Source organism: Ranitomeya variabilis, chromosome 2 (genome assembly GCF_051348905.1).
Source record: "Ranitomeya variabilis isolate aRanVar5 chromosome 2, aRanVar5.hap1, whole genome shotgun sequence".
NCBI classification, from domain to species: Eukaryota; Metazoa; Chordata; class Amphibia; order Anura; family Dendrobatidae; genus Ranitomeya; species Ranitomeya variabilis.
In genome coordinates this window covers 301564287-301591089 of record NC_135233.1, presented here as the reverse complement: position 1 = coordinate 301591089, position 26803 = coordinate 301564287, and the positions used below count along the sequence as shown (strand labels likewise).

Sequence of the window (26803 nt, the reverse complement as noted above, 5' to 3'; positions counted from 1 at the left end):
GGATTTACCTATGGACGCAGATACAAAACAAGCAGTGTATGTATCAGGGACAGTGATGGCATATAAGATCCTGATGTACAATTGGCAGATGAGAAGTGCAAACATCCAGGAAGGATCCATTGATACGGACCGACCAACGGCACACTATAACTGCCTATCAGTAACCTTTACCGATCGGTGATTGTTTAAATGCCTGCCTACACAGACAGACATAAGCAAGCGATGTAATAGATCTCTTAGCGCACATAGGCTGCTATGGTTCTCAGCAGTGTTTGTCCCATTTAAACAGAAAGATCGCAATAAATGATGTACAAGGAGCGATTTGTAGTATTCTGCCTGGTTCTCAGCAGTGAAAGTCTTACCTACACAGTACGATGCACCTCTGAAAATTATCTCTTTTCTTGCACTGCGCAAAAGATCATTTCACCTGATGAACAAGCGTTTTACTCATTAATTGGCTGAACGGCAGCCTATTTACATTGCAAGAAAAGCAGCATTATATTCTTTGATAACGGTGGGGTGAGGACACCTGTACCTGGGCGTCTGGCTTGTAGCCCAATGTGCAAGTTCTTCTGATGATGATTTGCGTAGATATTGTTTAATGTCTGAGACTTGGTATGTGACGTCTAGTGTCACTTGCAGTACAGAATGGACCATTCGTGGACCAGCATTATGACCATTTCTCCAAAGTATCCTGATGGGCTTCAGCTCTCTGGTAGCGGCTTGGATTCGCACATGCACAAGGTTTTTATATCAAAACAGCATAAGGTTTGTTGTTCATCGTAAATTTTATAGCTCCAAAACAAAAACAGCCTTCGTTCAGTACAAATGCATAGCATAAATAGTTCTTTCTTCAGGTACAATGAACAAAGTAAATGTAGGAACCCCACCAATCTCAGTATTCCAGGCAGAATTAGCCCAAATAGTATTAAACGCATCTGTTCAGTTCCAGCACAACTTCATTCTGCTGAGCTAACCCAGCTGACATGTTAGTAGGCCTGTAAGCCCCAGGCTGAATTTTGGGCACAACCTTTCCCAGCCAGACTCTTTGGTTGTTCCTAAATTCTAAACTCAAAATACAATAAAATTAAAACTCTCTCAGTAACATAGTGCTACTAGTACAGACTTTACATTAGCGAGGCCAACCACAACAGTAACACATATCTGCAATACAGGACCTTACCTCCTGCTTTCTTATAATCCCAGTAGCACTCAGCGTGGCCTAAATGTGCTACCATGGTCTGCAGCATCTCTGGACTTATCTCCCATTGCACATATCTGCAATGTAATTGGTCAGCAGTTGCAAAAGGAGCTGCCAGCAGTGGATCTTGATGATTTGCCCAAGTGCATTCAGGGTGTCAGAACATTCCTTGGATGCTTATTAATAACCTCACTGCAGCTAAGGCATGTAAGGTGTAAGTATTTCTGCTTGTGGAGCTCACATTTGATACTAAATAATTCAAGATGTTTTGAAAATTTTGTTTCCATTTTTGTCATCATTTTCATGTCATTGACATGTCTATCCATTGTGATTCACATAATTCCACAACTTTTCCGTCTTGGTGTTGAAATTTCAATATTGAGGAGTGCATTTGGTTATTGTTTTTCATAATTTGAGAAAACTGAATACTGATTTACCAACATGACATTATGCTTCTGTTTTGCCTGATCTATTCACAATACTTCTCTCTACAGAGATGTGCTACTTAATTTCTGCACTTTTGCCATTGCTCAATTAATTACCGATTATGAATGCCCACATTGTCTGTCAGACAACAGGAATGTTTCTCATATAAACACCTTCTCATCTGTTCAGCTTCTGCAAAGCCTTGCGCATTCTCCAAATGGGCTATTAATAATAGCATGGCATGGGTGGCAAAAGGTGGCCTAAAGAATTCTCTGCCGAGCTCTGTCTATACAGTGATGTGTAATCCCTGCCCTTCACTTTTGTTAGGGTAATATCAAAGAATAAAATTTGCCATTTCCCATAAACATCTGTAAATAACAAATTCATATCATTCCGACTTGCAAAGGAAACTAATTCATGAAACTTATTTTTAGACCCTTTCCAAACAAATAATAAATGGTCTATGAAATGGCCAGACTAATCCATAGACAATAGACAGTGATTGCTAGTGTTCCAAATATATTCTTTCTCCCAAACAAATATGTATAAATTAGTGAATCTCACCCTATGGACATCCCTTTCACTTGAAAATAATATTCCTTGTTAAAGACTGAAAAAAAAAAGTGTCTGAGAATGGAGACCATGGCATAACCAGAAATTCCTTTAATTCTCTATCGTACCTACTGTAAATGATAAAATTGAAAGTTCACAATTGAAAATATTAACTGTTACGATGGGAGAAGAATGTGCGTGGAGAAAGAAAATGATAAAATAATGTGATTGCATTAATCTGCAAACCCTTAAAATAGTGTTTTGTTGAAGTACTCTTTGAATTTATGACAGCAATCAGTCTTTTGAGTAGGAGCCTGTCAGTATTACACATCTAGAATTGGCAATCATTGAACAATGTTCCTTGCAGTTGTGCTCCAAATCTATCTGACTGTCAGGGCATCTCCTGTATACAAAGCCCTCTCCAGGTCTCCCACAGATTTTCAATTAGATTCAGGTCTGGACCAATCCAAAACTTTAATTTTCTTCTAGCAAAGGCATTCTTTTGTTAATTTGGAGCTATGCTTAGGGTCATTGTTGTGCTGAAAGACAAAATTTATCTTCATCCTCAACTTTTTATCAGAGGTCTGAAGGTTTTATTGCAAAATTGACTTATATTTTGAACTCATCGTAATTCCGTCCACCTTGACAAAAGCTCCAGCTGGCAAAAAAGAACCCCAAAAACATAATGCTGCCTCCACCATGCTTCACTGTGGGTATGGTATTCTTTTGGCGATGCGCAATGTTGACTTTGTGCCAAACATACTTTTTGGAGTTATAACCTAAAAGTTTGACCATGTTCTCCTCAGAATACCACATAACATGTTTTTATACATGCTTTTGTTAGACTTTTGTAGGCAAAAACATAGCCAGGCTTGGATGTTTTTCTTTTGAAGGAAAGTATTCTGTCTTACCACCCTACCGGACAGGCCAATCATATGAAGAATGGGATATTGCGGTCACATACACTACACAACCAATACATGACAGAAATTCCTGCAGCTCTTTTAATGTTGCTGTAGGCCTCTTGCCAGCATCCTGGATCAATTTTTTTCTTTTTATCAGTTTTTGAGGGACGTCCAGAACTAGATAATGTCACCTTTGAGCCACATTTAAGCCAGTTCTTGATCACAAGAATCTGAACCAAAATTTATTGTATTGTATTTATTGTATTATTGTATTTATTAATAATTAAATAAGAAGCAAGGGTATGATTATTGTTATATACTGATTCATCTCATTTACTAATTGCCCCTGTATATTGCTTCTGATACTCGAATCATGTGCCTCCTCCAAAATTCTGTGTTTAGTTTTGTGTAGTGTCTTATAACAATAAAATATTTTGGTTTTATAGGATTTGTGCTTTTGTATATTTTTCAAGTAGTTTTTTTGGTTCAGGTTTATGTAACTACTTGAAACTCATATTATTATTGGGGTAGATTCTTCTCCTTGGTTTTTGGTTACAGTTCTTGATCACAGTCTTCAAAGCATTCCATGATATAGCTAATGTCTTGAAAATGTTTTGTATCCCTCTTTTGAAAACTTTTAGCAATGAGATCCCTTTGCTGTGTTGTAAGCTGTATATGGACCAAGGCTTTTGCTGTAAAATGAAAAACATCAAGAAAAATCTATTAAAACAGCTAAATGTCATATGGGGTCAATAAGTATCACTCTAAATTATGGCAGCTGGGTACTGAATATTATTTACATGAGTTTAAATGGGATTAACAAATGCTGAATGCAACCACATCCCCAATTATAAAAGGGTGCTCACACTCATACACCACATTATTTTAATTTTGCAATTTTTATTTCAACCCTCAAAATTATTTCAGCTTGTTTCTCAATGCATTTTAACAGACTATGAGTGACATTAAAGGTGTAAAAAAAGTTCTGAAATGATTATTCTTGGTATGATTTTTTTTGCATGACAGAAACTTGGTATTTTAACCCCTTCCCGACATTTGACGTACTATCCCGTCGAGGTGGGGTGGGCCCCCATGACCGCCGACGGGATAGTACGTCATACGCGATCAGCCGCGCTCACGGGGGGAGCGCGGCCGATCGCGGCCGGGTGTCGGCTGCATATCGCAGCTGACATCCGGCACTATGTGCCAGGAGCGGTCACGGACCGCCCCCGGCACATTAACCCCCGGCACACCGCGATCAAACATGATCGCGGTGTACCGGCGGTACAGGGAAGCATCGCGCAGGGAGGGGGCTCCCTGCGGGCTTCCCTGAGACGATCGGTACAAGGTGATGTACTCACCTCGTACCGAACGTCTTCTCCCTGCAGGCCCCGGATCCAAAATGGCCGAGGGGCTGTATCCGGGTCCTGCAGGGAGCACTTCCGGGTCGGAGCAGGCTGCAGATGAAAGCTGCAGCCTGCTCCGATGAAAGGATGATCGCGGATCTCATAGAGTGCTGTGCACACTATCAGATCTGCGATCTGTGATGTCCCCCCCTGGGACAAAGTAAAAAAGTTAAAAAAAAAATTTCCACATGTGTAAAAAAAAAAAAAAAAAATTCCTAAATAAATAATAATAATAAAAAAAAAAATATTATTCCCATAAATACATTTCTTTATCTAAAAAAAACAAACAAAAACAATAAAAGTACACATATTTAGTATCGCCGCGTCCGTAACGACCCAACCTATAAAACTGGCCCACTAGTTAACCCCTTCAGTAAACACCGTAAGAAAAAAAAAAAAAAAACGAGGCAAAAAACAACGCTTTATTACCATACCGCCGAACAAAAAGTGGAATAACACGCGATCAAAAAGACGGATATAAATAACCATGTTACCGCTGAAAACGTCATCTTGTCCCGCAAAAAACGAGCCGCCATACAGCATCATCAGCAAAAAAATAAAAAAGTTATAGTCCTCAGAATAAAGCGATGCCAAAATAATTATTTTTTCTATAAAATAGTTTTTATCGTATAAAAGCGTCAAAACATAAAAAAATGATATAAATGAGATATCGCTGTAATCGTACTGACCCGACGAATAAAACTGCTTTATCAATTTTACCAAACGCAGAACGGTATAAACGCCTCTCCCAAAAGAATTCATGAATAGCTGGTTTTTGGTTATTCTGCCTCACAAAAATCGGAATAAAAAGTGATAAAAAATGGTCACGTGTCCGAAAATGTTACCAATAAAAACGTCAACTCGTCCCGCAAAAAAAAAAAAACCTCACATGACTCTGTGGACCAAAATGTGGAAAAATTATAGGTCTCAAAATGTGGAGACGCAAAAACTTTTTTGCTATAAAAAGCGTCTTTTAGTCTGGTTTCACACTTGCGTTTTTATCTGCATGCGTTTTTTAAAAAAACCACGTGTGAAAAAATGCATGTAAACGCGGTAAAACGCATGCGTTTTTATAGAAAAACACAAGAAAACAAGAAAAAAACAAAAAACCCTAACCCTACCCCTACCCTGAAATACGTGGCACTGAAATACGTGGCACTGAAATATACGTTTATATACGTATATACGTATATAAGTGCCACGATATTTCAGTGGCCACGTATTTCAGTGGCCACGTATTTAAGTGCCACGTATTTAAGTGCCACGTATTTAAGTGCCACGTATTTCAGTGCCACTTATTTACGTGCCACGTATTTACGTGCCACGTATTTTTCAGTGCCTGAAATACGTGGCACTGAAATATCGTGGCACTGAAATATCGTGGCACTGAAGTATTTACGTGCCACGTATTTTTCAGTGCCTGAAATACGTGGCACTGAAATACGTGGCACTGAAATATCGTGGCACTGAAATATCGTGGCATTGAAATATCGTGGCACTGAAATACGTGGCACTGAAATACGTGGCACTTAAATACGTGGCACTTAAATACGTGGCTCTTAAATACGTGGCACTTATATACGTGGCACTTATATACGTGGCACTTATGACTGTCAGAAAATGTTCAGTAAACGGTTAGGGGTGAGGTTAGGGGTAGGGTTTCAGGTAGAATTGGGGAGTTTCCACTGTCCAGGCACATCAGGGGCTCTCCAAACGCGACATGGCGTCCAATCTCAATTCCAGCCAATTCTGCGTTGAAAAAGTAAAACAGTGCTCCTTCCCTTCCGAGCTCTCCCGTGCGTCCAAAAAGGGGTTTACCCCAACATATGGGGTATCAGCGTACTAGGGACAAATTGAACAACAACTTCTGGGGTCCAAGTTCTCTTGTTATCCTTGGGAAAATAAAAATTTGGGGGGCTAAAAATCATTTTTGTGGGAAAAAAAATATGTTTTATTTTCACGGCTCTGCGTTGTAAACTGTAGTGAAACACTTGGTGGTTCAAAGTTCTCACAACACATCTAGATAAGTTCCTTGGGGGGTCTAGTTTCCAATATGGGGTCACTTGTGGGGGGTTTGTACTGTTTGGGTACATCAGGGGCTCTGCAAATGCAACGTGACGCCTGCAGACCAATCCATTTAAGTCTGCATTCCAAATGGCGCTCCTTCCCTTCCGAGCTCTGTCATGCGCCCAAACAGTGGTCCCCCCCCACAAATGGGGTATCAGCGTACTCCAGACAAATTGGACAACAACTTTTGAGGTCCAATTTATCCTGATACCCTTGTAAAAATACAAAACTGGGGGCTAAAAAATCATTTTTGTGAAAAAAAAAATAATTTTTATTTTCACGGCTCTGCGTTATAAACTGTAGTGAAACACTTGGGGGTTCAAAGCTCTCAAAACACATCTAGATAAGTTCCTTAGGGGGTCTACTTTCCAAAATGGTGTCACTTGTGGGGGGGTTTAATGTTTAGGCACATCAGGGGCTCTCCAAACGCAACATGGCATCCCATCTTAATTCCAGTCAATTTTGCATTGAAAAGTAAAATAGCGCTTCTTCCCTTCTGAGCTCTGCTATGCGCCCAAACAATGGTTTACACCCACATATGGGGTATCGTCGTACTCAGGACAAATTGCACAACAACTTTTGTGGTCTAATTTCTTCTCTTACCCTTGGGGAAATAAAAAAATGGGGGTTAAAAGATCATTTTTGTGAAAAAATATGATTTTTTATTTTTACGGCTCTGCATTATAAACTTCTGTGAAGCACTTGTTGGGTCAAAGTGCTCAACACACATCTAGATAAGTTCCTTAAGGGGTCTACTTTCCAAAATGGTGTCACTCGTGGGGGGTTTCAATGTTTAGGCACATTAGGGGCTCTCCAAACGCAACATGGCGTCCCATCTCAATTCCAGTCAATTTTGCATTGAAAAGTCAAATGGCGCTCCTTCCCTTCCGAGCTCTGCCCTGCGCCCAAACAATGGTTTACACCCACATATGGGGTATCAGCGTACTCAGGACAAATTGCACAACAATTTTTGGGGTCCAATTTCTTCTCTTACCCTTGGGAAAATAAAAAATTGGGGGTGAAAAGATCATTTTTGTGAAAAAATATGATTTTTTATTTTTACGGCTCTGCATTATAAACTTCTGTGAAGCACTTGGTGGGTCAAAGTGCTCACCACACATCTAGATAAGTTCCTTAGGGGGTCTACTTTCCAAAATGGTGTCACTTGTTAGGGGTTTCAATGTTTAGGCACATCAAGGGCTCTCTAAATGCAACATGGCGTCCCATCTCAATTCCAGTCAATTTTGCATTGAAAAGTCAAATGGCGCTCCTTCCCTTCCGAGCTCTGCCCTGCGCCCAAACAATGGTTTACACCCACATATGGGGTATCAGCGTACTCAGGACAAATTGCACAACAATTTTTGGGGTCCAATTTCTTCTCTCACCCTTGGGAAAATTAAAAAATTGGGGGTGAAAAGATCATTTTTGTGAAAAAATATGATTTTTTATTTTTACGGCTCTGCATTATAAACTTCTGTAAAGCACTTGTTGGGTCAAAGTGCTCACCACACATCTAGATAAGTTCCTTAGGGGGTCTACTTTCCAAAATGGTGTCACTTGTTAGGGGTTTCAATGTTTAGGCACATCAGGGGCTCTCCAAATGCAACATGGCGTCCCATCTCAATTCCAGTCAATTTTGCATTGAAAAGTCAAATGGCGCTCCTTTGCTTCCAAGCTCTGCCATGCGCCCAAACTGTGGTTTACCCCCACATATGGGGTATCAGCGTACTCAGGACAAATTGTACAACAACTTTTGGGGTCTATTTTCTCCTGTTACCCTTGGTAAAATAAAACAAATTGGAGCTGAAATAAATTTTGTGTGAAAAAAAGTTAAATGTTCATTTTTATTTAAACATTCCAAAAATTCCTGTGAAACACCTGAAGGGTTAATAAACTTCTTGAAAGTGGTTTTGAGTACCTTGAGGGGTGCAGTTTTTAGAATGGTGTCACACTTGGGTATTTTCTATCATATAGACCCCTCAAAATGACTTCAAATGAGATGTGGTCCCTAAAAAAAAATGGTGTTGTAAAAATGAGAAATTGCTGGTCAACTTTTAACCCTTATAACTCCCTAACAAAAAAAAATTTTGGTTCCAAAATTGTGCTGATGTAAAGTAGACATGTGGGAAATGTTATTTATTAAGTATTTTGTGTGACATATGTCTGTGATTTAAGGGCATAAAAATTCAAAGTTGGAAAATTGCGAAATTTTCAAAATTTTCGCCAAATATTCGTTTTTTTCACAAATAAACGCAAGCTATATCGAAGAAATTTTACCACTAACATGAAGTACAATATGTCACGAGAAAACAATGTCAGAATCGCCAAGATCCGTTGAAGCGTTCCAGAGTTATAACCTCATAAAGGGACAGTGGTCAGAATTGTAAAAATTGGCCCGGTCATTAACGTGCAAACCACCCTTGGGGGTGAAGGGGTTAAAAGGGGCATGGAGACATTTTATAACTACTGTAGTCCATACCATTTTCTCATTCCTCCCCATTAATTCTCTTGTTGGAAACAAATGAGGATAGTAATCCATGTTTGGTAGTACTATTGCCCAGATGGCTGGTTTCAGTTGTTGTGTTTTCAACATTCTAATTGCAGATGCCTTGGAATTTGTTTTTTTTTACTGGACATTACCATGTTCATTTCTGTAGCCACTTTTTCTTTACCATACATTTTTTTTCTATACCAGAATTAACTTTTGTATTTTGAACCATAGGTTCTCCATGCCCCAAAAGGACCAACCAAAAAATGCTAGGTACATGTTCATAAAACAACCGCAGAAACAGTCCGCAGTATTGGTGTAGTATGGGTACATCTCAAAATTGATTCATTGTGTGCAAAAAAAATTGGTAAATGCTTACTCTGGGAGGCAGTTACACAGTGAAATGTCTTTATTTTTTTACTTCACTTTTGCGTTTGACAATTCCCCTATTTCCAAAAATTACCAACCAAGAAATGCTCTGTACAATGCCCCCCCCAAAAAAAAAAAAATTAACAGGGTTCAGTATTAGTGTGGTGTGTATATACGTTTATTTATATTACTTTAACAAGTTTTCAAAATTATCATCAGTTTGTAATATGCACACATTGTGAAGCAGTCACAGATGTGCATAAATATTTGTTTTCTCTCAATAAGATTAGTGGCCTGGTTCTACATGATTGCAAAAAACGTGTAATTAGAATGCAGCAGGTAAGCAGCACGGGATCAATCAAGCAGCAGCTGCCACTGCCAGTTCTCTTATCTCTCTCTATCAATTCTTCACAACGTAATCTTCTTCATTGCTATGATGTCCTACACTATACATACAAAATTGTTCAGTGTTTTATGGCTCTCTCTTCCTATCTCTATGGCATGGATAATATATGAGTGGTGACGTCCATTTACCATCCAGATTCACCATAAAATGGCTGCTGAATTCTCTGCTTTTGCTTTTACACAGGCTCTAATAGACCTTTTCAATTGGTTTTGCTATACAATGTGATGTGATAACTGTAAGACATTGTGGGAGAGCCTGCCTGGCTGTGCTTGAGGTCATGTGAGCCTTGTCTGATCGATGCAATCTTCTTTGATGTGTAAAGTGGTGGTGATAATTTTAGGTGATTTGAGCGGATGAAATGGCAATCTTTTTTAAATCATTGGGTTCAACAAATTCCACTCAAATTTGATTGGAATTGGATCTTTTCACTCATCTCTACATCCACACCACCAATCTTGTCCATAGCATTGTGTAAGGTATTGCTGGTGTCGCACATCCACGTAAATGCGTGATGGGGACATAGACTGCGATGACACAAACTGAGTAATGTAATGCAGAATAAAAGTGGAGTATAATTTTTTCTAGTGAAAGAATAAGGAATAAAGTAACATGAATAAAAGAATAAAGTAACACGAATCTAACTATAACCCCCATGCTCCCATTGCTTAAAGTTAAGCATTTAATTTAGAAACATAAATATACAAAGTGTTAAAGCAAACAGAATAAGTACAAAGGAATGTAGTAAATGTACTGTGCCTTCACCTATTGCAAAAGCTTTGCTATTATGTAAGCGTATGATAAATTAATCTGCTAGGAAAGAATTTAAAGCATTCCCAGCCGCAGCTCACTATGTAGTTTTCAATGTGACAGATTTTCAGCATTCACCAAGAAGAGGATAAAGCTGAAAACCTTTGAAATTACTTTTTGGTGAAAAACAATCTCTTTTCTGTAGTTATAGTAGCAAACCGCGAAGGGGGAAAGATTTTTTTTAAAGAAAGGTTGGGAAGGGTTAAGCATATTAATGATTGACTACGCTCAACTATCTACAATTGCTCTGAACTTACAAGTGGATTTATCAGGCAACGTACTGTCATCTATTACCATTACAAGAATTTGGACTTCTGGATATAGTCAGCAGTTATTGCCGGGTGAAGTATACTGTTGGCTGGCTGCTGTTGTATTAAATACTACTCATTCACATGAATGGCGGAACACGTAATATACCGATGGTTCGGAGCCGGAGAGGGAGCGTCTCTTGGCTTTGACTCACAGAGGGGGAAGTATAATCAGGGCATATTGACAGATGTTGCCTTTTTACATATACATTACATGAATTTTTTTTTGAGGATTTTTCTCTTTGCAAAAGAATGAGACCCCTTGCATGTCTGAAGGAAGCTTGAACTTAAATTTCATGGTGGATTTGCTACAGTGGAGAAGTATGCCATATGTGAATCCCCCATAACAGCTCTAAAAAAAGAAACGAGAGACAAGGGCACATAAGGTAGTATATGATAGTGTAGAGAAAGTTAGGAAGAGGTAAGGGGGGGCGGAGTCACACGAGCGATTTTTCTCTAATGCAAGAGAATCAGAACGATGATACTAATGACACTCTGATCAAATTTTGTCAGAGTCTCAGCCTACTGTCATTTTACTGCAATCCGATGTGCAGACAATAGAGAAGATGGAGAACTTAATTTCTCCATCTTCTCTATTGTCTGAGTCCACATGACATCTGAGTGCATTCCGATATTTCACACGCACCCATAGATTTGTATGGGTGCGCATGATCTGAATTCCGGAGTATGCTGATATATATTTTTTCATGTTGAATCGGCATGAGAAAAAAAAATAGCAGATCTGCACTGAACCATAGTAGAACATTGGGCCGAGTACTATTCGAAAATACATCAGATAGCACTCTGTCTTGTTATACGCTCTTGTGAGCGAATACTTAAAAAATAAGTTTGGTATGAACTTGAAATGCGTAATAGAGCTACTATTTAATACTACCACAGCGAGGAACAACTACTTTTCCAGCAGCAGTACTGTTAATCAGAAAAGTCCATCTCCTTTTACTCCTCGATACAAATTTTTTAACACTAAGCAACTAAATCAATATGGGTATTATGGTGTTGCATTACATGTGAACTTGGCTGCAGTTAATCAGTGAAGGTCAGATAGAACTCATTTTTCTCCTATGGCAATCTCCACTCTCCTCCTTCCCATAATAGATCCAGAGCGTAACTTTAAAATATCCACACACACACCCCCCAGGTCCTCTTCAACACATCAGAAATCCAGCCCTCTACTATGACTCACAGCCATATAAAAGAAAGCTAGAATACCATTTGAAAACTTTCGACAGCCCTCAGGAGCCCCCAGTTGCCTCTTTAATGCAAATAGCAACCATTCATAGTTTTGTCAGCTGGAATGCATAAATTGGATTAAATTTTGGCATTGCTTTTCATCACGCTGACGGACACAGATCATACTTTTAGGACATTGCAGAGCAGAGGTAAGATTCATCATGAACATGTTTTGAACCTATTGTATGAAAACAGAATATCCTGATGTGTCTGTGCCGTTTGTCAGACGCAGCTGAACAGTCGTGTGCACAACTTGTTACGGTCACTTGTGAATTAGTTTTACTTTACTTAGAACTGTAGTTTACACTACATAAGCAAAGCATTACCTGAAAGTTACATTTAGCTCTGTTATATTTGTATATATATTTAAAAATATAATTAAACCGGATCCTAATTGCAAGTATAGTATTATTATTACTATTATTATCAGAATTTGTAAATTGTTACAATGTTGTTTTTTTCAAGGTGAGAAAAAGTCAGAATCACGGTAGGGTTGTCATTCTCTTTCACAGTCTCTAGTAGCGGTCACATTTTTGGCAAGCATAAGTGAATCTGAAATATCGATTCATAATCCACAAATCTGTTGGAAGTGAAATATTTTTTTTATTGATTTAATAACGCTGTTGGAAACCATTGTTCATTGAGGTTAAATAATAACAAGCAATGAGATTTTTCTTACTCCAGAAAGTAAAAGCAGCATGAAAAAAATGACAACCGGAATGATTGACTGCTCCTACAACAGACACATTTCTTACACTCCAGCAAATTGACATTTCCCATTGAGTCAGAGCACTTCAGAAGGTCAAGCTGATCGCTGTCTATTGATGGTCTATATTGTGCATTTTATGATAGCTGTTACTATATTTTATACCAAATTTGCATCTGAAAATTAGTGCTGCTGTATATATAGCACATAATACCGGTCCGCCAATAACATCCAAGCGGCACAATGTAGGGTATCATTATAGCCAATTATTCAGAATAAAAGAATGTGTTAAAGAGCCACTTACATAAAAGGTACAGAAATATCAGGGGGTTTCATATACTTTGACCAATTAGGAAAACAAATATACATATTCATCTAGGTTTGAATAAAATGATCCATACCAGGGGTGGACACTTAATTTTCCCAAGGGTCCACATGAGAAACTGTGCCTGTTGTGGAGGGCAGAACCAATAGGCCGAATGTAATTCTGCTTAATAATTTTATTGCTCAATATTGAGCAGAATTAAGTTCATTGATTACCTGCTACTGCTGACATATAGATAAAAAATAAAACGGCAATATAGTTGCGAGGGGCATCTTATGTATTGGTTTTTGATTCATAATCTTTGGCATCTATGTTTCAATATCAAGTAGGAGGCATAAACTGCTGTAATGAGTGAAGAGTTTTAATAAAATCTATTTTCTGAGGGCTGATCCAAGCTGATTGACACTCGGGGATCAGGAGAAGAAATTTGCCCCTTTAGGGCAGATTGGTTATTCAATTTTTTTATGTTTCTAAACTCCTTCCTAGGACCATAAAGGCCATCTGACAATTGACAGATGGGCTAGTCCCTACAAAAGGGCCGCCCATGCTCCTCTTAAGGGGGCAAGCAGGAGGGACTTTGCAGCTGGAGGTGGAGAGGAGATTGATAAGGACCTGTCAAGTGGCACAAGAGAGGATGTGTGGAGCAGCTCACTGATTGGCTGTTACTTCAGCTTGTACTGCTGAATAAGTATCTGCTTGGCATCCTGCTTTTCATTAAATTCAGTGGCTAGTAGCTACACAGGTCAGTAGCATACAGCATTTTGCTGTGCTGGATCCACGTGGATGACAGCAGGTGAGCATGGCAGAGTTTGGTATTTTTGGGGAATCTAAGCCTCATGTCAACATTGTACTTAGTTTGGACAATCCCTTTAACAGCGCTTTGCTTTGGTTCATATGGGGAGACCTAAGCATGTGTCTGTAATCCCCTATGTTGTATGTAATATATTGGCAAGTCCAGGACCCTTTTTATTGGGGGGGAGGCACTTTATAACACCATTATGGAGAAAAGTGTGGCAGAATGATTTGGGTGCTACTGTATATGTTACTATTTTATGTTTGTCACAGGACTATCTATACTCCTCAACATTGATATCGCAAAACCAAGAAAGAAACCTCATGTAATTATGGAAATCACAAGATGAACAGACATGTTAATGATATGCAAATGATAATAAAAACTATGCCACCATGTGCCAGCAGTGGATGTTGATAACTTGCCCAAGTGCATTCAGAGTGGGAGAACATTCCTGAGAGCCATTAAAACCTCATTGACAGCAGCCAAGATGTATAAGTGCAGGGATTTCTGCGTGTGGCAGGATGTGGCACTCAGTAGTCAGAGTTGTGACCATAGCCATGCCGGCACACCTGTATAACTGAAAGCTGGCGGCTTCCGGGAGGAATATCGTTCATATTCTCCCTGTAGCTGCACTTTCAGTGCGGCAGGGCGCCTTTCTTTCCCCTTAACCCCTCCATAACCTTGCGATTTTCCGTTTTTGCCTCCCCTTATTCCAAGAGCCATAACATTTTTATTTTTCTGTCCCCATAGCCATATGAGGGCTTATTTTTTGCAAGACAAGTTGTACTTTTGAATGAGTTCATTCATTTTATAATGTGATGCACGGGAAACTGAATTTTTTTTAAAAAGAGCAATTTTGCAATTGTTGTTTTGTTTTTATTTACTATGTTCACCATATGGTAAAACTGACCAGGCATTATGATTCTCCAGGTCAGTGTGAGTACGCAGCAAACAAGTTTCACTTATGTCGCCTGTTTCTGAGACCTGTGACATATTCATGTTTTGTAATATGGGGCTGTGTAAGGGCTTATTTTTTATGCCCTCAGTTAATGTTTTTATTTATACCATTTTGGGGTAGATACATTGTTTTGATCACTTTTTATTGCATTTTATTATTTTAAGTGGCATTTTGATTTTTTCTCTTTAAGCCATTTACTGATCAGATTAATTTATTCTATATTTTGATAAATCAAACTTTTACAAACGCAGCGATATCAAATATGTGTGGGTTTTTTTTAATTGTTTTATTTTTAATGGGGCAAAAGGTTTTTTTTCATATTTTTTAAAAAACTTATTATTTTCTAAATTTTACTGAATTAAATAGTCCTCTTAGGGGACTTGAAGCTGCAATCATCCAATCTCTTGTGCTATAACATCAGCAGAAATCACAATCTGGCTGTGCTGTCACAACAATCCGGTCACGTGATCACGGGGATGAATGATGCCCTTCCGGACGGCATGTGTTAAATCCCGCCTTCGGTGATTGACAGCGGGATGGAACTGATTAACAGCTGCGGGCACCAATTTTTTTGACATGTTTATTATATATTTTTGTTTTTCAAAAAATAAAAATAAAGATTCTATCCTATCAATTCAAGCATTTATCTTTATAGATAAAAAGAAGATAAAGCGGAAATAATAATCAAGCTGCGTAGGGAAATAAATTGTCACCTTTAATCCAACTAGTTAGATGCTGTGTCCAATTTCATGCGTATTATGACCCTTGTGATGTGGATTAGTTACAGAGCAGTTCTGCTTATCAGAGTGGGACTTTTTTTTGAGGAAGATGGGGGTAATAAGTCCTCTGGGTGAAGCTGTGAATGAAGCGAGTTTTATTTGTAATGATTATGAAATGTTACAGCGCTATTGTTATGCGTTGAGTTGTGAATACATTTTAATTCAAGTTGTAACTCTAATTTTACGAACAATAGGCATAAATAGATTTAAGGTAATAATCACCATTTCCCAGTGAGAACAAAGGAGGATTAAACTCTTTAATAGTGGGATATGTGGTTTGAAAGAATTATGTTTACGAAAAGAAAAAAAATGTGGTACAATTTTTACATTGATTTAAAACCATAACGTTATTGGTTAATTTGTTAAAATATAGATCCTGATTCATCAAAGTACATTTGCTAGAATTCTGGTGTACATTGCTTTGAAAAATTGCCACATTATTTTGGCTTTTGGCCCATCTAAACAGTTTGGCATTTTCTCCCAGCTAAAAGTGGTGAAACTGGGGCTCGACGAGGTGCATGACTCCACAGCTTGTCTAATTTATGATGAGATGTGGCGTTCCCTAAACCAGAAATCTCACTCCAGTCCCTGGCTAAAGTAAAATTTCTGGCATGGCGCACGGTGGCGAATGCCACTTATCAGACGTTCCCGGTTCATAAGGAGGCGAGCACCCCAATGAATAAGGAGAATCTAACCCCCACCACGCCCCACTGATAAGTAGAAAATCACCAGTCTTGATGAATTGAGGCCATAATCTCTTTTCCCAAATCTTGTCAACTAATAGACTTTATAAATCAAATATATCAAAAATAGGGTTAGAAAGTTAGAGACTTAAACCACACAGTATATGATGACTATAAAACCATCAAGTAGAAAATATTATACACAGATATATGTTATAAAGTGTAGATAGACAAACACCTATGCATGCCGATTATCCGATAGTCGGGGTTGTGTGTGTTTGTGTCAGGTGTTTTGATCATTTTATTTCTATTTTTTCATTATTTGGATCTCAACATGTATATCGACATGGGCGTAACAATCAGGGTCATAAAGGGCGAGATTGCAACAGGGCCTGCACGGTTAGGGGACTCGCTGGAACAACCCTGTTTTCTGCCAAATGCGCTTCCTCAGACGTATAGTCAGCTCAGCTGAAATGTATTGCAATGCAGAGATCCACCAGCTCCCTGCATCGCAATAGTTATAGTGGCCTCCGACCTATCAGGCTTGCAGCTGATGTTGGCGTGCCCATCGTGGGAGACGCATGATGTCACTGACATTACATTGGAAATTATCACAGTAAGGGGCCAGGATTGGGGACATTAATAATACAGAATTGGGGCCAGGATGAAGAACATTATTACAGGACTGGGCCAGGATGGGGAAACATTATTAAAGGAAGGGGCCAGGATGGTAAAAATTATTACAGGTGCATATAGATCTGACTACCATGCTGGTGGGTCCCCAAGTGCAAAATTAGTATCGAGGCCCATAGGACTCTAGTTACGACACAGTCTATCGAATCTGTGATTTCCTGAATGTTTACTTCTTGGTGCTACAATTACCATGTTGAGGAGCGTATTTTTGTACATTTGACAAAAAGTGTCATATTATATTCTAGATAATAATTAAAAAAGAAAAAACTTAACTTTAATTATACCGTTAAAATTCATATATATTCACAAAAAACTCAATAGGGTCACTACAAATATCAGTCTTATATTATGATAAACAGAGAAAAGAACGATTATCATGGGTAAGGGGAGCATCTTTGCACTCATTCACCCTACCTTGTCACAGAGGTTGGCACCCTAAGTTCGACATGGCACGTGAGCTCAACTTTGGCTATCTCTTAGTGACTCTTATGGGGATTAATGAAACACCACCACAATCACCAAACAAAGTGCTATAGTGCAATCTAGTAGCCCATATCTGATACATGACCATAATATCACAAGGTCATAAGCTCTAGGAGTAAACAATCAGTAAGATCGTATTTGTTCTTGTGAACCCTAAAAGGATATGGCAGAATAGTTGGTTATAGTGTTGTAACGTTAAGCCGTGAATTCAACGGTCATAGAAAAATATGATAACTGGCTTAACTCTATATACCAAACGATGTACTGAGAAAAAATGTGCAGTGAGTTCACATAAAAATGGTCTCCTTACACAATATAGGCATAAGCAAGGCAAAAATAATCCATAAGAATCAATAGCTTAATATAGATACAGAAGACCAAAACATAGATAAGTTAGTGTACTTATCTTATAAGATGTAAAACAAGCCCATCCCATGTTTCGCCCAAGAAATGGAAACCAGGGTTCATCAGGGGATGTAATGTGCTTGAGGAAGAAATGTCCCTACAATGAGGAACATATCTCCATGGCTGCTTGCTTGATAGGGTAATGCGTGTGGACCCATATCTTTACAATATGCTACTGTTTTGTTGTTTTGCCCAGGGGGTTGTGTTTTATTTTTTGTGCTTAAAACCTTGGTTTATTCTGTATTAAATAAACCAAGTGCACTCTTAAAGGCGCAGAGTTCCATTGACTACCTCCGTGTGCAGTCGGGTGAGCCGAACTACCACAGGTGGTGTTAGAAGTCCGGGCAGTTTCCCAGCAAACATGTGTGGCAGCCACAAGCCAGCATATCAGGCAAGATGAAGGACCTGCTCAAACATCTGCTACAAGCACAGCAGCAATTACAGCAGCAACAGATGGCGCAACAGGTGACCAGTAAGGCTACGTTCACATTAGCGTCTTTGGGCGCAGCGTCGTCGACGGATACCGACGCATGCGTCATGCGCCCCTATCTTTAACATGGGGGGTGCATGGACATGCGCCGCTATGCGTTGTCAAGCGTTGTACGACGCATGCGTCATTTGGGCGCACCAGACAGGGCGCGGCCGACGCTACATGTTGCATTTTTCCTGCACCAAATTTCCGGTAAACAACGCATGCAACGCACTTGCGTCGTAAATGCACCAAAAAACCACATTACTGTCTATGTACAACGCATAGGGCGCAGGTGCCTGCATTGACCCGCGTTGTTCGACGAATGCGCCTTTTGAGTAAAAAACAAGTGATGAAGTGTCTAGACAGTGACAAGACCACCCCATAAATATAAAAAAAAAGGGTGATTGCATTGTATTTCACTTGCCTGCACGTCTGGAAACAGAGAGTACACGAGACACAGCTCTGCCTTCAAGAGATGTAAGTATATAATTTCTCTACCTATTTTTTTTTATTCTTTGCAATGTTTGTTGTTGGTTTGTTTTTTTATGTGTGTGACTTTTTTTTTCTTGCAATTTATGGTGGTTTATTTAATTTTTATTCGGTTGTTCTGCGTTGACCGCATGCGTCAAAAAACGCTGCGTAGTGTATTGCGTTTTGGGTTGCGTCAACGATGCTGCTCCCAAAGACGCTAATGTGAACTTAGCCTAAGTTGCTTATACCACAAATGCAGCAGCAGCATCAGCAACACCAGCAGCAGATTGACTTGCATGCAGAGGCGGTACGTGGAAGGCCGGCAGCCTCTCCCCCAGGTCCAGGTGACAACACATACATCTGGAAGACGGTAAGACGACCTATGCAAAAAAAATGACCCAGTGTGATGATGTGGAGGTCTTTTTGACTGTATTCAAGTGGGTGGTGGAGTGTGAGAAGCTACCACCAGAGCAGTGGGCAGAGGTGCTGGCCCCCTATTTGACTAGTGAGCCCCAGAAAGCCTATCATGATTTGGCACTGCAGGATGCGCAGGAGTATGCCAAACTAAAAATGGAAATTTGGCACGTGCAGGAGTGATTATGTCAGTCAGAGCACAAAAGGTTCACCACTGGTCCTATTGTGGGGACAAACCGCCTCGATCCCAAATGTATGACCCACTGCATCTGGTGCAAAAAATGACTGCAGCCGTACTCCTCCATTCCCACCTAGAGGGTCAAGCGCGTTGTCATGGACAGGTTTGTGCACTCACTTCCAAGGCTGGTGCAAACCTGAGTTGCCCAGGGAGATCCACGAAATGCAGACAAACTGGTGGGCCTCGTGGAACGGTTCCAGATGGTCAAGAGCTCAAGAAGTCCCTAAAAAAAGCCAGGGGGTGGTGCATCCTCATACTGGGGTACCCAGTGAGAACCTGAGCCCCAAAAGAGGGGTAGTAAAGCCACCACAGGGGGAGTCCTAGATTCAAAGGGGTCACTGAGGGGTTTTCAAAGGCCACAGGTAAAGATTTGCTTTGCTGGAGATATCGTGGTCCTGGACATATAGCCACCCGTTGTCACTTGTCCTCTGAAGAGATGGACTGTAGCCTAGGGAGGTGATGCTCCTACTATGCCTACCCACACCTGCAGTGTGGACTATCAGCCCGGTGAGGGGCTGCAGTTATGTCCCTTGTCCATAAGTGGGGTAATGGTGACTGGACTCTGACCCAGGGAGTTTGGTGACCCTGATAAGGGCCACACTTTCCTATCAGTTGATCCCGGGATAACACATGGGTGTACATTGTATCTACGTGGACCCCAAAGACTATCCCCTTGCCAGAGTGTCGGTTAAAACAAGCTGGGTTACGGAGCCTCATGAGGTCAGGGTGGTCGAAGGTTTGCTGCACCCTGTGATAATCGGGAGGGACTTCAGCCTTTCCTGGGACCTATGTGGAAGGCAAAGATATCAAAGGAAGCAGACAGGAGCCAGCCCAACCCTGTTGAAACCCCGTCAGTGTCAGAGATGGAAGAGTTCCCCTTGTGTGTTCTGCATGGTGACGAGGACGAGATGGTGACCAATGAGACTGAAATTCCTGAACTGGGGGTTTCTGGTGGGAGTTTTGTGACTGCCCAAATGCAGGACTTGACCTTGAGACATGTACTGGGAAATGTGACTGTGACAAATGGGGTTGCCCAAGAGCTGGGGGCCGACACCAGGTTAACGTACTTTGCGGTCAATGGTGAGTTGCTATATCGGGTCACTAAACAGGGAGGGGAAGTATTAGAGCAGCTGTTAGTCCTGGGACCCTATAGACCTAGGGTATAAGATCTGGCCCATGCTCATGTCTTGGGGGCCACCTAGTTGTAGTAAAGACCCAAGAACGAATCCTTCAGAGGTTTTACTGGCCTGGGTGGTAAAAGGGACATTGTTAATTTCTGCCAATCCTGCCCTACTTGTCAGCTAACTGCCCTTGTATCACACTTCTGCAGTCCACTAGTTCCATTACCCATAATTGAGATCCTGTTTGATCGGATTGCCATGGACCTGGTCAGGCCCTTAGTTAAGTCCGCCAGGGGTCATCAATACATCCTGGTGGTAATGGACTACGCTACGCAGTACCCGGAAGTGGTACCACTGAGAAACTCCTCCGCCCAGAGTATAGCACGAGAGCTAGTCCGCATTTTCTCCCGGACGGGCCTGTCGAAGGAGATCCTGATGGACCAGGGGACACCGTTTATGTCCAAGGTAATGAGGGAGTTGTGCAAGGCCCTCCAGATTACCCAATTTAGGATGTTGGTGTGCCGTCCGCAGACAGACAGCCTGGTGGAGAGGTTCAGTAAGACCTTGAAGTTCATGCTGAAGAAGGTCATGGAGAAGGATGGCCAAGATTGGGATTGCCGCCTACCATACCTACTGTTCTCCATCAAGTAAGTCCCATAGGACCCTACAGGGTTCTCATCGTTCGAGTTGTTATACGGACGGCACCCCCCGGGACTTCTGGATGTTGTGAAGCAGACGTGGGAAGCAGAAGTTACACCCCACCGGAGCATCATCAAGCATGTGACCCAATGCAGGACCGAGTCACAAGGTTATGAACGAGAGTTTCCTCCAAGCACAAGAAGCCCAGGTAGACCCTTGAAACCAGGCCACGAGGCTGAGACAGTGTAGCCCAGTGGACTGGGTGCTCGTGTCGATCCCCACCATGGAAAGCAAATTTCTGGCCAAGTGGTAAGGGCCATACGAGGTGGTCGAGAAGTTGAGTGATGTCAACTATAAGGTCCACCAACCAGGGAGAATGAAGCCATACCAAGTGTACCACTCTAACCTGCTGAAACCGTGGCGAAACAGGGATCCGTTAGAAGCACCATGCCTAGGGCCCATCCTGAAGTCAAGGTCAAGGATGTCACAGTGGCAGAGACACTGTCGCAAGCCCAGAAACAACAGTGCCGTGAGTTCCTTCAGCGGAACCGAGACCTGTTTTCTGAGTTACTAGGATGTACGCAGGTGGAGGAGCACGAGATCCTAACTGAACCACATATGAGGGTGAACCAAAGGCCATATCAGATTCCTGAAGCTTGCCACAAGGTGAACTCCCAGGAGGTGAAGAGAATGCTTAGCCTGGATGTCATCAAGGAGTTAAACAGTGGCTGGTCCAGCCCTATTGTCCTGGTGCTGAAGCCAAATGGAAAGTGGTGCTTCTGTAACGATTACAGGAAGCTCAGTGAGGTGTCCAAGTTCCACGTATATCCGATGCCCCAGGTCGATGAGCTTATTGAGAGGCTAGAGTCAGCCAGGTACATCACCACCCTGGACCTAACAAAAGGGTACTGGCAAATTCTCCTGTCTCCAAGTGCCAAGGAGAAGATAGCCTTCTCTACACCTGACGGGTGCTTTCAATATACCAGGACTATATCGGACTACAAGGAGCCCCAGCTACCTTCCAGAGGGAGATACTAGTCCCACACAAGAAGTATGCAGCTGCTTACGTGGACAACACTGTGATCTTCAGCCCGGATTGGGGAAGTCACCTGCAGAAGGTCCAGGCAGTACTTGGTGCACTAAGTAAAGCGGGGTTTACCATAAACCCAAAGAGGTGCACCCTCCAGAAATAGGAGGCAAAGTACTTGGGCTTCATCGTTGGAAGGGGCAAAATAAAGCCGCATATAGACAGAGTGGATGCAATCCAAAAATGGCCACAGCCGGTCTCCAAAAAGCAGGTTAGGGATTTTCTGGGAATTGTGCGATATTATCGGTGATTTATCCTGAACTTCGCCATGATAGCTGCCCCCTTGACTGATCATCTCAAGGGCACAAAGTCAACAATGGACAAATGTAGGGTTGAGCGACTTTTATTTTTATAGGATCGGGTCGGGTTTCACGAAACCCGACTTTCTCAAAAGTCGGGTCGAGTGAAATCGGCCGATCCTATAAAAAAGTCGGGGTCGGGGTCGGCCGAAACACGAAACCCAATGCAGTGCAATGGGATACTATGGTTCCCAGGGTCTGAAGGAGAGGAAACTCTCCTTCAGGCCCTGGGATCCATATTTAAGTGTAAAATAAAGAATCAAAATAAAAAATATTGATATACTCACCCTCGGACGCGCCCTGGTACTAACTGGCAGCCTTCCTTCCTAAGAATGAGCGCGTGAATGACCTGCGGTGACGTCATGGCTTGTGATTGGTCGCATGAGCGGTCACATGGGCGGCCGCGACCAATCACAAGCCGTGACGTCATCTAAGGCCCTTCACGCGCTCATTCTTAGGAAGGAAGGCTGCCGGAAAGAAGCCGAGGGTGAGTATATTCCTATTAGGTATATACTCACCCTCGGACATGCCCTGCTTCTTTCCGGCAGCCTTCCTTCTTAAGAATGAGCACGTGAAGGGCCTTAGATGACGTCACGGCTTGTGATTGGTCGCGTGAGCGGTCTCATGGGCGGCCGCAACCAATCACAAGCCGTGACGTCATCTAAGGCCCTTCACGCGCTCATTCTTAAGAAGGAAGGCTGCCGGAAAGAAGCAGGGCACGTCCGAGGGTGAGTATATACCTAATAGGAATATACTCACCCTCGGCTTCTTTCTGGCAGTCTTCCTTCCTAAGAATGAGCGCGTGAAGGGCCTTAGATGACGTCACGGCTTGTGATTGGTCGCGGCCGCCCATGTGACCGCTCAGGCGACCAATCACAAGCCGCGACGTCACCGCAGGTCATTCACGCGCTCATTCTTAGGAAGGAAGGCTGCCAGTTAGTACCAGGGCGCGTCCGAGGGTGAGTATATCAATATTTTTTATTTTGATTCTATATTTTACACTTAAATATGGACTCCGATACCGATTTCCGATATCGCAAACATATCGGAACTCGGTATCGAACTTCCGATACCAGATTCAGAAGATCGCCGACCTCATGGCCGACCCCACACAGGGGTCGGGTCGGGTTTCATGAAACCCGACTTTGCCAAAAGTCGGCGACTTCTGAAAATGGCCGACCTGTTTCGCTCAACCCTAGTCAAATGGTCCTCTGAAGCGGAGATGGCATTCCAGGAATGGATGCTCAACCTGTGCCGACAGCCAGTCTTGGTCGCACCAGACTTCGCAAAGGAGTTTGTGCTCCAGATGGACGCCTCCGAAGTCAGTTTAGGAGCTGTGCTGTCCCAGGTAATAGATGGCAATGAACACTCAGTTCTATACCTGAGTAGGAAACTCTCCTCCTGTGAGAACTATGCCATCATGGTGAAAGAGTGCTTGGCCTTCAAGTGGGCAATCGACACCCTAAGATATTACCTGTTAGGCAGAAGGTTCAGGCTAATATCTGATCATGCACCCCTGAGATGGCTGAGGGAAAAGAAAGGGAAGAATGCATGGGTAACTAGGTGGTTTTTGGGGCTTCAGGACTTCACATTCCATGTCGAGCACAGGCCAGGGAAGTTGCATGGGAACGCAGATGCCCCAGTGCTCTGAATGCTTAGCTCTGTATAACCCCACCCACATCCGATTGGCAGCTTTCAGTGTACACTGAACATTGGCAGAAAACTGCTAGTCACTGATGGGGGTGGGGTTATACAGAGCAGGAGGACTTCATGGCACAAGTCTGTCCTGTCATGATAATCTCCTGCTGATTTATTGAAACTACAACAAGCAGTCCAGTAGGTGACACATCGCTGGAATAAGGGTCACTGTCCCTACATCAATCTGCTCTCAGGTTGCACAGCAAAAACCCGATAACAGATTTGCTTTAAGGTTACCAGATTTTAAAATACTGATATTTAGTAACATGCCATTAGAGCAAGAATGTAGGTAAAGAACACGTGCCACTTACCCTGGAGACTATACTACCTTTAGGACCTAAAAAGCCTCACTACATACTTATTCTGATGTCAATTCTTCTCGCTCAGGTAGGCATTAGGCCTTGGGTAGCATTCACACAGGCAGTGCAGTTTTGGTCCAAACACATCCAGTTTTTATTAATTTCCACAAGTTGCACAGCACCAAAACAAAATCATCATCATAAATTCTTAGCCTTGCCCAGGCGCTAACTATACAGTATAGACCCGGATTACTTTAGACACCGCTGAGCTAGCCCAAGTTCAGTCAAACAAAACTGCTATTGTCCATAGCAACTACTGATACTTGCAGTTTGGTACCCACGGCCTATACAGACTCTTCTTAAAGAGATTCTCGCTTGTTTCTCTCTTCAACTTCAAGACACATCTAGTCTGCTCAGCCTTCCCAGCAGACTGACTTACATGAACACCTAGCCTGTTTATATGTAGAGCTAGTCAGGTGCAGCTAAACAGAACCTGCAGAGCTATGATTTATCTCTCGCCTACCTGGCATTGCTACAGTTGGCAAAAAGGTCTTACTCTCTTCTGAAGTCTAAAAGAGTTGCAGGATTGGCTGTCTCCATAACTTCTAAAGACCTTAGTGGAAAAGGCGATAGTATCTGGTACAGTTCTGATACCTCCACCTGTTCAGCCTGTGCCAACGCAACTAGTTATACATGTTGAATGAAGCAAATGTACGCATGTTCTTTCTCTATTCTATTCATGGCTATGGCTATGGCTATTTCTGGCAAATTAATAGATAATGAATGGAGCAGAGATCTATCATGCTCATCTCGGCTCCACCCAAGATTGTTGGAATAATGCTTATTATTGTATATATTGCATCAACTACTGTTTAATAGTGCAATAGTGCTATATTGCCAATAAAGCACTGTTTAATAAACAAAACAAAAAAAGAACATGAAGTTCCTGCTCACTCATTGCGGGTGTGTGTAGGTGTAGCACATTTTACTTTTTATATTTTACTACCAATCCTGGAAATTCAAGGTAAAGATGCTTCTGATAAGAGAAGGTATGCGGAAATACACACAGGAGTCTAGACATGACCCACTAACAGTAGAATCGGTAGAGAAAGACCAAAAGCACAAAGCACTCAGAATCTCACAATCTCCCTCCAAATAGATGATAAGATTGTTCATGTATGTAAAACTGCAAAAGAAATGTGGGAATAGCTGCAGAAAGTGCATGAAAGGATAAATCTTGGCAATAAGCTTTATTTAAAGGGAACCTGTCATCCCCCAGGCGTTTTTAAATAAAAGAGCCACCTTGTGTCAACGCTGAAATAATCGGTTTTAGAATTTGCCCCTCATACCTGTAGTTTGTCAGGGGGGCATGTCTTTTCCCCCCTGACACAAACGCCTCCCAGCGATCACTCAGGGCCTCCGTGCACCGCCTCCATTTCCTTCCTGAACGTCCCCGGTGCTGTAAGTTATTTTTCTGGCATGCGCAGCTTGCGCTGCCCTTCGACTCCCATCACATGATGGGAGTTTACAGCGCAGGTGCCAGGGAAATCCAGGAAGGAAATGGGGGTTGCGCCCGCAGCGCACGGAGGTCCTTTATTGCCCCCTAGTTAACATAATGAGTATTATATATACATAGTAAAAAAAACTTCTGAAGGCAGGTGCAATCTGTGCCACCTGCTCAGCAGCATAATCATGTGTAATATGCAGATAATTATTATGGTTGAGGTTATCCTGATATTTAAAAAAAATCCATTTGAAAATGGCACCCGCCGTGCCTCTGCAGTAGCAGCTAACGATGTATATAGAGGTGATCCGATAGCTGCTACTGTGCATGCACTGGCGGAGTCATCTTGCTAGAGAAGAAAACAACATTTCCTCCTCCAAAATGGCGCCGCCAAGCCTGCGCAGTAGCAACATTTGAAATTCTCTGCAGATAGGTGGAAAAAGGGCCAAAAAGATTTTCTGAAAGAGACATAAATTTAAGGATAGCTACAAGAGAGCTAAAACTCACAGTCTATGTGGTGACTTAAGTGATCGTAAATCGACAAGTG

At 41.7% G+C, this 26803-nt stretch overlaps 1 protein-coding gene across 1 annotated transcript in view; it reads left to right on the top strand.

The window, feature by feature from the left end:
* Positions 1-12079: 12079 nt before the first annotated feature.
* CAPN6 (calpain 6) overlaps positions 12080-26803 on the top strand; it is an 87635-nt gene continuing 72911 nt past the window's right edge. Inside the window, exon 1 of the mRNA XM_077285163.1 lies at positions 12080-12335. The gene's annotated coding sequence lies outside the window, so the exon portion shown is untranslated. The remainder of the gene's footprint in view (positions 12336-26803) is intronic.